This window comes from Pinus tabuliformis, chromosome 1_2 (assembly GCF_031772625.1).
Source record: "Pinus tabuliformis cultivar Carrire ecotype Pingquan chromosome 1_2, CPIR1, whole genome shotgun sequence".
NCBI classification, from domain to species: domain Eukaryota; kingdom Viridiplantae; phylum Streptophyta; class Pinopsida; order Pinales; family Pinaceae; genus Pinus; species Pinus tabuliformis.
Genome location: NC_142298.1, coordinates 310,625,203 through 310,642,219, shown reverse-complemented (window position 1 = coordinate 310,642,219; position 17,017 = coordinate 310,625,203). Strand labels below are relative to the sequence as shown.

General features: G+C 34.7%; 1 pseudogene; it reads left to right on the top strand.

Moving 5' to 3' along the window:
• The first annotated feature begins 359 nt into the window (after positions 1–359).
• On the top strand, positions 360–4,018 carry LOC149205603 (serine hydroxymethyltransferase 3, chloroplastic-like; annotated as a pseudogene).
• The last annotated feature ends 12,999 nt before the right edge of the window (positions 4,019–17,017 follow it).

The window sequence follows — 17,017 nt, the reverse complement described above, 5'->3', positions numbered from 1 at the left end:
TCTTTGTTGGTGCTTACCAAGGTGATATTCTTGTTCTATATATTATCTACGAATATCTGTGCTATTTGTGTTCTATATAGTATATGTGATTCGAACACAAGTAAATTGCTCTTGCATGTGTGATATTCTTATTCTGTATATTATCTGCGATTCTAACCCAAGTTAGTAAGGTGTAGGAGGAAAATTCGAACTAGTGTTGCTTTTGGTGTCTTTCATGTCTGCCTCTGCCAGAGAATTATCCGCAACACATCAAGTTCTCGATTCAAATGTCTCCCGATATTTGATTATTTTTCACATTTTGAAGTGGGCACAAAGGACATATCTTGTTTTAGGTGCAAGCGTATTCATTACAGCTCATAATGGGCAGTGGAGTAGTAGGGATAGGCTTGTTGGGTCAATATAATTTGAACCCAACTGCAAATTTGATGCCCAAAACTTCACAACTAGTTTTGGGGGTTACCTCGCAATAGAAAAGCAGAAAATTAGGAGGTTTGAGGCCATGCCCATCATATAAACCTTTTTGTATCACATCAAGCTTGAAAATGGGAAATCCTTTGGCGTTCATGCTAACGCAACCCTGCAACTTCCCAGGTGTGCATGTTGCTCGCAATTCACGCTATGATTTATTTATTTATGCATTTGTTTTTGGTTGAAATTGTTGCATGTATAGATAGCTTGTGTGACATCCTTGACCATCCTGCCATTTGAAGACCAAGTGACGAAACCACAGATCATAGTTGAACATATTTTAACTTGGAGGCACTTAGAAGATTCATTTGTGAATTGAGTTGCTGCAAATAAGCTTCTTATCTTCATTTAATGAACTATGTCAAATACCTTTTTTTTATTTATAGTTTTGTTGAGTTAATGGTTAGTGAATGGATTGATAAAGACTTTGTTCTTGATTTGGATTCCCCTGGGATGCCAGCAAATAGAAATTGTAGACCTCAATAATACAATTAATGCTCCTGTCAAACAGTGCCTCAGTTACGGAGGGTACTAAATTTATTGTGATTTCTTTATCTAGTTTGTAAATTAATCCGTGTAGAGGGAAAGTGGATCTTTGTAGATCCTTCTCTGAGTGAGATCGATCCTGAAATGAATGTGATAATTGAGAAAGAAAAGCAGTCGCAATTCAATGGCTTGGAACTTATTTCTTCTAAAATTTTTACATCCTGGGTGGTTATGGAAGTTGTTGGATCATGTCTAACAAACAAGTATTCAGAAGGACTCCCTGGCAAGAGGTAAGTGCATGAAGATATAACTTGGAGTGTGAAGAATGGAACCATCATGATTGTGATTGTGGCTGAGCTGCTTGGCAGTTTCTTCTTGCCCCTTCGTATTTTTTTCTTGTTAAATTAAGTTTCTCTTATATTTTGGACATGTACTTTTTAGTTTGAATGTTTGACATGTGTGTAATGGTTTCTAGGTTCAGCGTTATAATGTAGAGACCTGTAGTTGTTGCATGAGTATATATTATCACAATGAAGGATATAGTTATTGGAAACTTTTATATATTTATTCACTACTGTGTTGGGTTGGGATTTATGCCATGCAAATAACATGTTGGCAATGAATTCATTGACCAAAGTGAGATGTTTTGCTTACAGAGGACCCTAGAAGCATTCCATCTTGATAACAGTACACGGGGTGTTAATTTTCAACCATTATCTCGATCCCCAACTAATTTTGTTGTTTATACAACTCTCCTCCAACCAAATCATCGCATTATGGTGTGTATGGTTCTAAACTATGAACCTACTTTGATAATATTATCATTCCTATTTGGGCATGTAACATGTGAAAAATTTCTTTGCAACATTTAGGGTTTGGACTTACCACATGGAGGGAATCTGTCCCATGGATTTGTGACAACAAAAAAGCGAGTATCTGCTACATCAATTTACTTTGAATCAATGCCATATCGTCTAGATGAGTCCACAAGTGAGCTCGCATTTACAGTCTAATAATAATTAGGAGGGAAACAGTTCCATGATTGACAAATATTGAACCAATCATTTCGGGAAGTGTTCAAAGTGTTAATGGTTGGGTTTGTTTTCTTGGGCTATAGGATTCATTGACTATGAGATGCTTGAGAAGAATGCCACCCTTTTTAGGATCAAGCTTATCATTGTTGGTGCTAGTGCATATCCCTGAGATATTGATTACCCTCGCATGAGGTAGGTATTGAAGCTGGGTATTTCTACAGATCTTATAATGGCAGTCCTTTCAAAAATTTCTCTTTCCAACAATGTTTATTCTAGCATATTTTATTAATATGTTCTTATAGTATGTAATGTTGGATTTTTTATGATTTTTAGTACTAAAAAGTTTGCGGTTTGGGAATATTGCCAATACAGTTGGGGCATACTTAATAATGGACATGGCACACATAATTGGTCTCATCGTTGCTTCTATAATGGCCAGTCCATTTGACTTTTTTGATGTAGTAACAACTACAACCCACAAGGTGAGTTGATGCTATTAATTTTCTCTACACTTCACCCTTTCGATTAAAAATATGACTATATTAGATGGATATTTATTTGGATCTATCTTAATGATATCTATCTGTGCCATTCCCCCTTGTAGAACAAAAAGAATCCCATTAATGTTCAAGAAATGGGGAAGAACTAAATATGCCATTCCCATCATATGAGGAGTGATTATAGAGTTAAGAGGTGTAGATTTTCCTTTTGATTATATTACATATTCTTTGATTCGGTTTCTTGTTTTCATTTTTTTACGTTCTTTCTGTTTCTTTTCACCACTAGATCAAAGATTTGATGAAACTAGTTATGTTCCTTGAATTATTTGTCAATTGTTTCATTTTTTTCCTTTCATTTTTATCTCTTTGATATTTTTCATTCTGAAATATTTTTGGATTGGAGGGTTGTGATTTTTAGTCTTTACGTGGTACTTGGGGAGGCAAGATATTCTTCAAGAAGGAACTAGTATTGGGGGTTGACCTAGAGACAACCATCAACAATGTAGTTTTTCCAGGGTTATAGGTCAATCTGAGTTCTCCTTCCTTTCCTCCATCATCCATATTGTTCTCCTGCTCATTAATATCATAATATTGGATATATCGATTTTTTGTATCATTTCGTTTCTAAAAGATACATGAAATAATTTGTGGCTTTCTAGGGAGGACCACATAACCATACCATAAGAGGGTTGGTTGTTTGTTTAAAACAGGTTGTAACTGCAGAGTTCAAGGCTTATCAAGTATAGGTGTAGAACTCTCACATGTCTAAGCTTCTGTTAAATTCATGCATGTGAATTATTTTTTGAATGGATTTTGTTTCTTATCAAAGGTTAAATAGTTTTAGTAAGTTGTAGAAAATTGTCGATCCCTTGCAAAAAGCCTAATGGATTTGGGATACAATTTTGTGTCTAGTGGTAGTGAAAATCACCTAGTTCTAGTTGATTTGAGGCCCTTGGTAAGGATCCTCTGTTCATATGTTGGAGTACACAACCTACTTCTATATTGATTTCTATTGGATTTAGCTAGTTGAATGTAACATGGTATATATTAATGGGCTTGGACAGGGCATTGATGGTGTAAGAGTAGAGGGCGTTTTGGATGTTGCTTCTATCACACTGAACAAGAATTTTGTACCAGGTTACATGAATTTTTTCTTTCTATATTTAGATGTAAGGGATTCATTGATTTTCCTTTCTCCATGGGATGATATAGCTTACTTTCATACCTTACATTTTCAGGTGATAAAAGTGTTATGGTTCATAGTGGTATACGCATAGGGACTCCTGCATTAACCACTCGTGGGCTTCTTGAGGATGACTTTATTAAGGTTGCATATTTTATCCACGAGAGGGTACAGACAGCCATTAAGGCTAAGGGCTCTGTGAAAAGTACAAAATTAAAATATTTTTTAGAATTTATTATGTCAAACAATTTCCAGCTACGAAATAGCATTGTTGATCTAAAAAATAGTTTGAACCATTTGCTAGCCAATTTCCATTGTTTGGTGTTGGCATTGAAAATCTTAGTTAGAGATATGACGTGCTCACAAGCTCAGAAGTGTCCTTTATTAACTTTTAGGTTGGGCTTCAATGACGATAACCGGGTTGGTAAGATTTGGTTCCATCTGTATATTATAGCGATGAATAATGTTTTAAGTTGAATTTTGTCTGAATTTATGTGCTTTCCCAGCATTGGCATTAACAGATTCTATTCCGATGTGTTGGATGTTGAGTTTGCGATTTTATTTATTGGCAATTATGTATGACTCTCTTTTTGTTCATCACAAGAATTTTGGGTTGAAAAATATTGACAACTTGTATGGAGGCTATTATAGCACTTATTTATGTTGTGTGACTATGGATATTCTATATCACCTAGAAAGCAATATTCCATACTTCTCAAGGGCCCAGGTATTGGGCCAATTACACAGTTTCATGAAGTGTGTTCACTAAGATACTTCTACACATGCATAGATTCCATGTATACATGACACATTTGCAAACAATTGGGCTTCTAAGATTTTATTGTTACATTCATCATCTCACATAGGCTGGCAAGAATTGTTCCCATTTGTAGATTATAGCAATGAACCATGTTGAGATCTGTATTTTGCTCGAATTTATGTGCTTTCCCAGTGTAAGCATACACATTATATTTTGGTGTGATGGATGTTGAGTTTTCTATTTTATTTATTGGCAAAAAATGTCTACATAATTTGTATGGTACACCCTTTCAATCCTTCATTTTCATGGGCAGTTACTTAGACTCTCTTCTATTGGTTAGGACTAAGTAATAGGAACAATAGGCATAAAGACTTAGGTAGGAATAAATAGAAAGAAATTGCTACTATTACATTTATTGTACACACCCTTTATAAAATGAATTTACCACCCTATCCATGGTTTATAAATAGAATTGACGTAACTTTAGTAGGTATTTACACAGGGTTTGATTACTGAATTTACCACTTTACACACCCTTTCTGTGTTTCATTTGACTAGTTGACTACTCTTACTGTTTTGAATTATATTAGTCTTAGTCAGTATATTAAATCTATTGGGACTTACACTATTAGGAAGCTGCATCCTTAGTTTATTGAGTCTATAGAATCAAGCTCTCATTTAGGCTATAGGACAGAGGAATGAAAAGTATATAGAGACAAATTTGAGAGCCAAAAACACAAAAAAATAAGTGGAGTATTTGATCCAATTACTATTGGATTCACTTATTCCAAACAAGTGTATAGATAATTTGTTATGGATTTTTATGGGGTGAAGAAACAAGTGCAAGGATTATTGGATTAAGGCTTAATCAGACCTTGTGCATCTCCATTAGGGTCACCTATTGTGTTGGTACCTAAGAAGGATGGAGCCCAAATAATGTGCATTGACTTTTCTTGAACAATATTATGTTTAAGAATAGGCATCCATTTCCCGGCATAGATTATTTTCTTGAAATATACAAGAATGAAAGAGAAAGAGATATGGAAAAGAACCTTTAAGACCAAGAAAGATCTTTATGAGTGGTTAGTTATGCCATTTGGTTTAACCAATGCACCTGCTACATTCATGAGGCCAATGAATGATGTGCTCAAACCTTGATTGGATGAGTGAGTGTTAGTATTCTTGAATTATGGTTTGGTTTTTAGTATAACATGGGAAGAGAATATGAAAGATTGGCATTTTGTGCTCTTATTACTATAGAACAATTAGTTCAAGTTCACTTTGAGTTTTGAAAAGGTTTTCTAATTAATCTAGCTTGTTAATCAGACATAAACTCAAAGATACTTTCTATAAGGAGACACTCCTAATATCTATAAAGAAACTTGAAATCTCCTAAAGCTACTCTTTATCTCCATACCATATTTCCAAAAGCATACTTAACTACTCCTTTTAGTATATCTCCTAAGCTACTGACTAGTTCCTCCTCTCTTTTTGGTCGAGTCGTTCCTCCATTCCTCCTTTCTTTCTTCCTAAGCTACTTTATAGCTCCTAAAGACACTTTACTACAAAAGAAACTTACTAGTTCTTAATTTCACTCTACTACAACTAGTAATAGAAGTCAAGTTCCTACACTTACGATTCAATACATAAACCCTACTAATAAAGCTTCCTACTATTACTTATTACTCTTCAATATATATAAGACGCCTATAAGTTAAGTTCTAACTCTCACTACTAAGCATACTGACTACAACTCCTAATCCTTTCTCTTTCCTAAGCTACATTCTATTTCCTACACATTAAACTATCAATACATAATATTTCTAATTACTAATCATACTACTCATACTTCTAAACCTTCTTATAAATAACATCATATTCATTTATCATTCTATGAAGATCATCTTATAAATAAAATACCTCCCCCTGAGTATTTGAATTTTGTAAAAATCAAGGCTATGTTCAAGAATATTTAAAAGTTTTGGCCCTTCCTCTGTTTTGTTTATTTGTTTTTTCCAAAGATATATGACTTTATCTTCTTCATTCTTCACTGGATGAAGAACATCATCTTATAGATTATATATACCCATTTCTTGAATTTTACACAGATGGATAAGTAAGAGACTTGCATAGCAACAAAACCAGTATGGAATTCATTATTTATGAGAAATATCTTTAGGAGTGGGATATTGTAGGGAAGGAACAAAGCTGAGGTAAAGCATTTGATGTTTGTTTTAAATGTAGCCAGCTAATTTTGGTTATCTTTAGAAAACAAACTTCATTGCATATCACCTTTATGTTTTTGAAACTTTTTAGGTGTTGATGACCTCTCAGATAATATTTGTGTCTATGGCTTTTTATTGAAAAAATAATTTGAAGAAATTTGTTAAATGGCTTTGCTTACGAGTTCAACCTATATTATATTGTGCATGTGCAAGTTAATAAGTTATAACTGGCAGATAACTAGACATAGATTTATGATATGTTTACTTGGAGCTTCCCTTTCTTTATGACAAATGAGTAGGGATGTAGAACATTCTATATGTGCTTCCTTCCAGAACAATATAATAAATGAACAATATTATGGAAGGACATTATAAACTTATATAAAATGTTAATAGAATATTGTAAAGGTTATCTAAATTTTGAAATAAAAGGAATATACAAAAAAATTATTCCAACTTGGATCTTTCAGAAATGGTAGAATGTACTTTTGTGTTTTGAGTATTATTGGTCGAATAAGGTAACATTATTTAGGCAGCTCGGTTATTGCATAGTAGCCATGATTTTCCTGTGTCTAGTCATCATCTCAAATTCTTGTTCTTGTTTTTTTTGGTGCAGACTGCAAAATTGAGAGTTTTTTCTTTTGATCAGCTACTCTGATTTTTCAATGGGAATTTATGTATGATAATTTGGTGATTGTGCATGTTTTGTTTTAATTCCTACATAGTTGTTGTGATATTTCATTCATCAAAAGATAACATTTTTTTTAGTCTGGATTATTTTTCATTACTCCACTGCCAAAACACAGAAGTCCCTGCTGGGTTATGCATGTATTTGATTCTTGGGATTTTATGTTGGTAGTTCCTCTGTTGTTCGTTGTAATACATTTGAAATTAAACATGAGGTGTTGTTTGTGGGGTAATAATACATTTGAAATTAAACATGAGGTGTTGTTTGTGGGGTAATAATACATTTGAAATTAAATATGAGGTGTTGTTTGTGGGTTAATACATTATTCTTAAGAAGCATCTCTTGTTGATCAATGCTTTGAATCTTTTTGTATTTGACGTCATGATCCCTAGTCGTTCTTGTTGTAACGGAGATCGTTCTCGCAAGCATTATTGCATGAATGTATTGTCCTGATACAGTGACCTAATTATGTTTCTTTATTGTTGCAACTCCATTGACATTATTGTCAAGTTCTCATTGGTTCTATTCAATTGTAATCAATGCCTCATGAGTTTGTGATTCTAGAGTAGGTGATAAACTAGGGGAGGGAAGCTAGTAGTGGAATGGGGACCAATAGTGGAGATAGAACCTGACCTCTGAAGCTCTAACAAATCAGAATACAACACATTGATAACACATTATAAAAGTGGTATTAAAATAACGAAGAATGCTCACAAGTTTAAAAATAGTCCATAAACTCACTAGGCATACAATTGTCTAGAAAGTGACTCTTAGTTCACTACCATGCAAAACATCATGTCCAGACACATCTTTAAATCCGCTAATGTAAATACACTTCAAATCCTTAGACATTAAAAACCATCAAATGTTTAGTCCAACAAGGTTTAGTTTTGATGTACAGATTACCTATCACATCTGACAGATAGGTTGATTGTTGGAGAATGTCTGTAGTAAATGATGTTCCAATATGCATAACCTCAAGTCCATATAGAGCCCAATACTTCTTTCCTCTTATACATTTGATTATACATGAATAGGTAATGCTTATCTTCAATGCTTTCCATGACCCACCCCTAAGTTTGCAATCTATAATGAAAAGGAGTAACTTATTCAACTATGTTCAAAATGACCATTAATCAAATCAATCTGCCAGGGCCATTAAACATTTTAGACGCACCAACATTTGCTAGGAGCAACTAAGAGCCCCTAGACCATAATCAAATCAATCCTAGACACAAATATCATCATTCTGCATATGTAATCCATGTTGATGACCATTCACCACTCAAATTTCCAATGGAAAGTTATACATTTAGTCTATAATTCATGGAAGCACCATTGCGACAACTCAATTTACAATACTGCTCTCTAGATCACTGTCAGAATTTCATACAATGTATCTTTATTCTTGAGACTCATCAATCAATATTTCCAATGGAGCATTATAAATCTAAACCATCATTAATGGAAGCATCATTTCTTCAACTAAGTTTACAATACTGCTCTATAGGTCACTGCAAACATTTCTCTTAACATGAATTTTTAGCTAAGGATCAACATTATTTCATAAACTCTCTCCATTTAAAGTTTTGTTTCTTGACACCTATGTTTACCTTAAAGTTTTTCGTTTCCTTGTTGCTATGCACTGGATCAACTTCTATTATTCTACAATATTTGTTTTTTAATGTGTTTCTGTCATGAATGAGGAAATAGTGTTTCTTTTGTGAGGATAAGAATTCAAGTGACAAGGGTTGATCATCTACAACACTCTGCCTCAAATGAGGATTTAAAACATGTAGGTTTTGAAGGGCATAATGATATAAAAGTTGAAGAGCATATGATGTAGATGTTGAAGGTGGTGCTTCTGAATGAATTATAGTGCAAGGTGCAAGTTTAACCAAGAATATTAGTGTTAACAGAGGCTGAACTAAAGAGGATATGTTGAAGGAAATTGATGATGTTGACTTCAATGGATGCCTAATAAGAGTTACAGTGAGAAAATAGGGAGCTCACCAGCATCAATACATTATTGGCTAAATACCTCATGCAAGGAAGAAGAAGAAAGGGGTTGTTGCAATGTTAATTGAACAAAAGGAGGAAATAGTTGATTGGTGTAAGGAGATACTTGAAATTGGCCATGACCTAGAGTTGATACAACTTAAGGCTAACATTTCTCCACTTTGAGTCCATTCAAAGATGGATTTTGGGGAAATCAGGGTGTGCAGGAGTTAAGAAAATATATCAAGAGTTGGCATTATGAACAATTGAAAGCCTAACTAGAGACAAAGCAATGGATTTACACCCTACAATTTTGACCAAGTTCTATTACACTCTATCCAAGGCATACAAAGATCATTCATACAGTTTACAAAATATATATGCAATTGTGACGAGTTTCCTTTCCAAGTTGGAAGGAATTGTGGCATGTGGATAAATTCCAAGAGAATGAGTGAAAATGTGCCAAAGTGTTTCCTAACAACAACGCAGATCACTGTATTTTTTAGTGCAATTACAATTGGTTTATCAATGTCTAGGCTATATTTGTTTTAGGGAAATAAAAATATGAAGAACCATGTCAAGAATTGTGAGCAAGGAATATCTGTGGCTGCACATCCTAATGCATGGATGACTAAATAATTGTTTATAATTTGGCTATACCATTTTGTCACTTTTTACCTAGAGGCGTCTATCTTACAAACATATACTTGTTAATTTTTTATGGCCATCACAACAACATAGTTTTACAAACCACAGAGGCAAACATGATAGGCATACATAGTGGCGGCATTGCTTAGACATTACTCATAAGTTGCAACACCTAGAAGTGTGTTTGGGCCTTTTAAGAATTATGTAAGGTTTGAGAGAATAAATTGGATGGAAAAGAACCCATGGAGAGAGGTAAAAAGGTTTGAAACAGTTGAAATTGCTAGCATATCGATTGAAAGGACCTTGACACCCTCTAATATTAATGTGGAAAGTAGGTGCAATGGAATTTGGCTAGTAAATTATGATGCTCTTACCAATGATGAGACTTGTAGCCAATTTTTGAAATACCCGGTGATAAAGATGCAAAAGTTGTTATAAACATGTTGAGTCTACCTCAAGGATGTTATCATATATTAGGTGATGATGATGAACATGGCAATGCTACTTAAGAATATGATGGAGCAATTCAAGAAAAAATAGTAGTTGTTGATCACAAAAACCACATACAAATTTTACAAATGCTAATCAAAATGAAATTGTTGAAATGAATATGATTGAAGGTGGTCGAGTGATGGGAAGCATTAATGGGCAATTTGCATTGCCAAGCCAAGTGACCCTACATGAGTGGTTAGCGGAAGCCATGATGAATATGAATTGAAATGATCTTTACCAAGACTAACAAAGAAATCCTTAACATGCCTTCATTTGCGCTAGGCCATAAGTGTTCAGGTGGTGGGGACCAGAGTTACATAAATATTTTCTTGTTGGTCTATTAAACTCCATCATTCAAGGTAGGAACCATTCATTGGTTGGGTAAGATACAACTATTTAGGTAAGAGAAAGGAAGGTTGGTAAGTGAGGGGGGGCTGTTTCATTTTCCTACTTGCATAAAGCCTACTTGAAGGGGAGGGACCCTAACACAATGACTCAAAACATAAGATTGCGTTGTAAAACCACAGGTAAGGTTCATGGGTATGGGATTCCCTCAATTCAACACTTCATGTCATGGTAGAATGACTTTCATAACTTATATATTTCCTGAAGAACAAGAGTGTAATGACCAAATATCATATGTAAGGATGAACTACCTGAAGGTCGACGGCTTAAAAACTACCTGGAGAGTGAATGAAAGTGTTTATAAATTGCCCCTGCAAATATAACAACTTCTCCTTACAATGATGCTGCAAATTTGTAGAAGCAAGAAATTCCTTTGTCACAGTTAGGCTGGCATTTGAGAAATTGGTTTGATATGGAATCAACAAGGTAGTTATGGAAACACTTAAGGAAAGAGAAGTTGGGACAAAAGTAAAACAAAATTTGTGCAAACATTAATCTCTCATAGCTTGACAAAAGTGGTAGAGAAAAGATTAATCTCTCCTACCTTGACATAACTGGTGGTCAAGATCAACACATACAAGAACTTTGTGGTGGAATATTATCACAACTAATAGAAGGATATGCAAGAGTGTACAGTAAGAACCTTGACAAACATGCCCATTGAAATTTGCAACATTGTTTGTAGGAAGAGAAAATTATGTTTCTTTTGTCCAAACATGTATGTTAGTATATTACAGTTTAATGAATATGTTTTCCTATTATCATATATGGTTTCTTACTTTAACAAAACATTCACCAAGACTTCACAATGTTTTATTATTCAGTGAAAGATTTGCCAAGGTCTTACAAGATTTTATAATTCAGTGAAAGATTCGCCATGATTTTACAAGATAATATAATCTGGTGAGAGATTCGTCAAAAAATTATATATACATATTATATTATTGATAAAATTGCCTTCTATTTTTCCTATGTATCATGGGGATTCACCCATTTATTATACATATAAATTTAGGGTGGTTCTTGAAATTTTCCCTGGTCAATACACATTATATAAGGTTTCTTCACATTGGTCAGCATATGAGGCAATACTTTGGCATATGGACATCCTTGAGTAACAGTTTAGCTTTGAAATACAATGAATTTGTCGTAAGTCTAAGGAACATGATGCTTAACTTGTTAATTTGGATGCAATGAGAAGAAACATGGCCATGGAGGCCCTCAAGTTCAAATTCTTAATAGAAAGCGAGGAGAAGTATAATGTATGAAATCTAAATTGATATAGAAAGTACAATAGTAGTTTGAAATCCAATATAAAATAACATGTTATATATACATTGAAGTGAAACAATATAAGGAAACAAAGAAGAGGTAAATGCAATCTATTAATAAATACATGTAGATTATTGTGTGAAGTAATAATAACAAGAGCCACCTGGTGGCATGTCATTGTTTTTTTTGCCTTTTCGTATATTAGATGAATTTTGTGCATGTGGCCTAAGATATATGTACTTCAAAACTAATTATAAAATCTAACCAGAAATAATTAGATTACTATACACTATTCAAAAATTGACTAATATAACATAGTTAAAACTCATATTGATATTCACTTACTTTATATTTATATCTTGATTTTTCCAAATACAATCAAATATTCACATGAATGTGGAACCAGGAATTCAACACGATCAATTTTGTAAATTAACATATTAACTTTTGTAACTAAAACCCCAGACTTTTTACATGACAAAAATATGACTTTCTACTTGGTCGTGTCAGTCCAATACTAGTGACGAACAATGGTGGGATGCATAAACACACCCATCAGGAGAGGCTTTTTGGCTATTGCGGTAGCCCCCACCTTGCCACGACTCCTCCAAAAAAAAAAGAAAAAAATTAATTGCATTCACTACATTTTTAACCACAAATCTCATGATAATGGAGTAAAACCTTTTACCTGTACTTTCTTTCGTCCAAAAATATTTGCAGCGATGTTTTTCTTGTTACTGGACTCTGCACTAGAAACAATCATATTATGTTCAGACGACGGAATTTTGATAAAGATTGGTCATTTTTTTAATCTTTGTTGTGTATTTTGTGCTGACACATTTATTTCATGTGCCTGAAAATACAGATCTTGAAAATTTTAGCCATATATCATTAGAAATTTCAGGAAGAGGTTTACGGGAATCGAACTGTGAACATGTGGATACCTTTTCTGTAGGAACAGCGTCATAGACATTAACATTTCCGAGTAAAAAATGGTGAGCTAAGCTCCAGATTGCATAGGAGATGAAGACCTTAAGAAAACATTAGGCTGAGCGATCTGTCGCAGTTGGCTTGCTAAAAAGGAAAAAAAGCCTACCGAAGGACATTCCGGCTGTGAACTATAAAGCAAAGAAGTGGACGGAAATTTCTTTAAATTTTTGTTTGCATTTGGCCGATTTGTTGTCGCCGACTTTTTTTTACCATTCAGTCCATATTCAAACAATTTCTTTAATGAGAGTACCTGTTGAATTGCCTTAGCTTGTTCCACTAAAGTCGTCCCATCCCTGCATAGAAATTTAAAATATGTTATAAATCAATAGTAACATGATTTTTGAGCAAATGTCCATCCAAATAAGAAATATTTAATGTCTGAATTCAAATTATATACAATTTTGTGTGCTATTTGTTGGAAATATTAATGCCAACCACTGCGTCGAACACACTCACAACCACCATGCTTGCCCAGTGAACTATTGCATGGTTACTATTTTGTTTGCAGGGAGAAGGACTAAAGTCAGAACAGAAGTTCAGAGTGTACTATTCCACAACACATCACAGAAGTTAAAGCATTTAATGAAGTTTAATAAATAGATATGGGCAAACATTTACTCAGCGACTCTTGCCCACACTCCACAACACCTGCAAGTTCAGAAAATCATTTACTATGTAAAATCGCCCATGTTGCCTATTAAATATTTTCTCTATCATGCAATTAATGTCAAATTTGTATGTTAAGATAAATATGCAAGTAAAAGTCATTTGTAATGTTGGGCATGTTGGACAAGTTAGAGAGTGAGAGTCTTTGAGGTAGTTAGGAGAAAATCGTGGAGGAAATTTTGGTGGGCGGGTGAAAACCGAGTTTTAGAGAAGTTTACTTACTCCGCAACCTCAATAATGCCTAAATGGTAGTAAGTTTGTTGTGTTTTTCATTTGGAGCTGCAACCTCTATTTTTTACGAGAATGTATTTCTTTATGTTTTAACATATAATATAAAGCGTGACTAGTTCTGTTATGAGATTAATCTTTCACAAGTAGATTTACGGCAACCTCCTTTATTTTACTCTATTTTGTTGTAACCTAATTAAGTCCCTGTGTGGTTGTGATACCTTTAAGCAACTGAAGTTGACTTTGCCTACTTTTCCGCAACCGATCTCTGAGCTTCTTTGCCCTCGTAAAATTTTTCTAACATGGTATTGGATCAGTTTAAATATTGTCAGTGTAAAAACAAGTGTTTTTAATAACAATTAAAATTTTTTTGAGGCCGATTGTAATTTTAGCATATTTACCACCAGGTAGAAAGTTTTTATTTCACCCAGAAATGGAAACAGCAAGCACAAGCTTGAAAAATCCTCAGATACCTCAGTTTAATGGCAAAAATTATGATTATTGGGATATTACAATGAAAGCCCTATTTTCATCTCAAGACATTTGGGATTTGGTGGAGAATGGTTTTTCAGAACCAACATATGCAGTAGCATACAATGCGTTGTCTTAAGCAGAAAGAGATTTGTTAAGGGAAAACAAGAAGAAGGATTCAAAAGCCCTGTTCTATATTAAGAAGGATTCAAAAGCCCTGTTCTATATTCTTCAGTTCATGAAAGTATTTTCCCAAGGGTTGCAACAAAAACGAAGTCCAAGCAAGCATGGGACAACCTCCAGACAACCTACGAAGGCATGGAAAAAGCCAAGACAACAAAACTACAAATGCCGAGAAGAGATTTTGAAACACTTTTTATGAAAGAGTCTGAGAATGTAGACTCGTTTTTTGCAAATGTAATTGGGTTGGTTAGTCAAATCAGGTCTTAGGGTGAGACACTTGAAGAAAGAAGAATAGTTGAGAAAGTTTTGAGAAGTTTTCTAGCAAGGTTTGATGCCATTGTTGTGGCCATAGAAGAGACAAAGGATCTCACACAGTTCTTAGTGGATGAGCTTCATGCATCACTGAATTTGCATGACCATAGACTGAACAAAACAACAAGCTCCTCATTGGAGCATGCCTTCAAGACACAAGTTTCCTTTGGTTAAGGTCGAGGCAGAGCAAGATCATATACTAGAGGAAGAGGAAGAAACCCACACAGAGATGGAAGAATTAGCGCTTCAAGCTCAAGTGGAAGGGGCAACAATCAAAATCCAAGTCAAGGCCCAAGCCAGAATCAAGCACAAGGTAAGAGGTATGATAAATCTCAAGTTCAATGTCATTATTGTAAGAAGTATGGTCATTATGCAAATGAATGTAGAAAGAAGCAATATGACATTAGTAACAAACTAGTGTAAATTTCACAAAAGAAAATCAGAACCATGATAGCATGTTTTTAGCTTGTAATGTGGCACAAGAAAAACAAAGTGATATATGGTATTTAGGGTGTAGCAATCACATGTCAGGGAACATAGAAATGTTTTCCAATCTAGAGGAAAGTGTGAAATCTGAAGTGACATTAGGGACTGATAGCAAAGTCTCTGTCATGGGAAAAGGAAGAGTTAATATTCTAACAAAGAAGGGGGAGAAGAAGTACATCTCAAATGTTTACTTTGTCCCTGGTTTAAAGCATAACCTCATAAGCATTGGACATCTCATGAAAAATGGCTACAATGTCTTTTTCAAAAATGATGTGGCCACAATTTTGGATAGGCTTCCAAATAGACCGTTGATTACAAAGGTGCAGATGAAAAACAATAGAATGTAAGTATGTGGGATTTTACGCAGTGCATTATATTAGATATCATTTTTGGGATTCAACTGTGTTAAGTAAGTCATTCAAAGTATGACCATTTCCATGAGAGGTAGTCGTAAAGTGACTAATATCTCATGATTTTTGAATAGTTCACTTAGCACTCATTGCATCGGGTGATGCTCACAGGGGTGAAGAAGTGGGATTGAAACTAGTGAAATGTGGAGAACGAATCACATAGCATCAATCATCACTTCCGAGGCTTGCACCCGGTAACCAGGACTTCCCAGGAGGTCACCCATCCCAGAACTCCTCTGGCTCAAGCGCGCTTAACTGTGGAGTTTTTCCCCACAATCAAGCCCACTTAGCTTGCTACCCCATTTGCAAAAACCTTAGCAAGTATTGTGCCTCATGAACCATTCAGGTAGAGATCCCTTGACTCTTTTTGAATTTAAGTATGGGGGATTTTACGCAGTGCATTATATTAGATATCATTTTTGGGATTCAACTGCGTTAAGTAAGTCATTCAAAGTATGACCATTTCCATGAGAGGTAGTCGTAAAGTGACTAATATCTCATGATTTTTGAATAGTTCACTTAGCAATGATTGAATCCCAAAAATGATATCTAATATAATGCACTGCGTAAAATCCCCCATACTTAAATTCAAAAAGAGTCAAGGGATCTCTACCTGAATGGTTCATGAGGCACAATACTTGCTAAGGTTTTTGCAAATGGGGTAGCAAGCTAAGTGGGCTTGATTGTGGGGAAAAACTCCACAGTTAAGCGCGCTTGAGCCAGAGGAGTTCTGGGATGGGTGACCTCCTGGGAAGTCCTGGTTACCGGGTGCAAGCCCCGGAAGTGATGATTGATGCTATGTGATTCGTTCTCCACATTTCACTAGTTTCAATCCCACTTCTTCACCCCTGTGAGCATCACCCGATGCAATGAGTGCTAAGTGAACTATTCAAAAATCATGAGATATTAGTCACTTTACGACTACCTCTCATGGAAATGGTCATACTTTGAATGACTTACTTAACGCAGTTGAATCCCAAAAATGATATCTAATATAATGCACTGCGTAAAATCCCCCATACTTAAATTCAAAAAGAGTCAAGGGATCTCTACCTGAATGGTTCATAAGGCACAATACTTGCTAAGGTTTTTGCAAATGGGGTAGCAAGCTA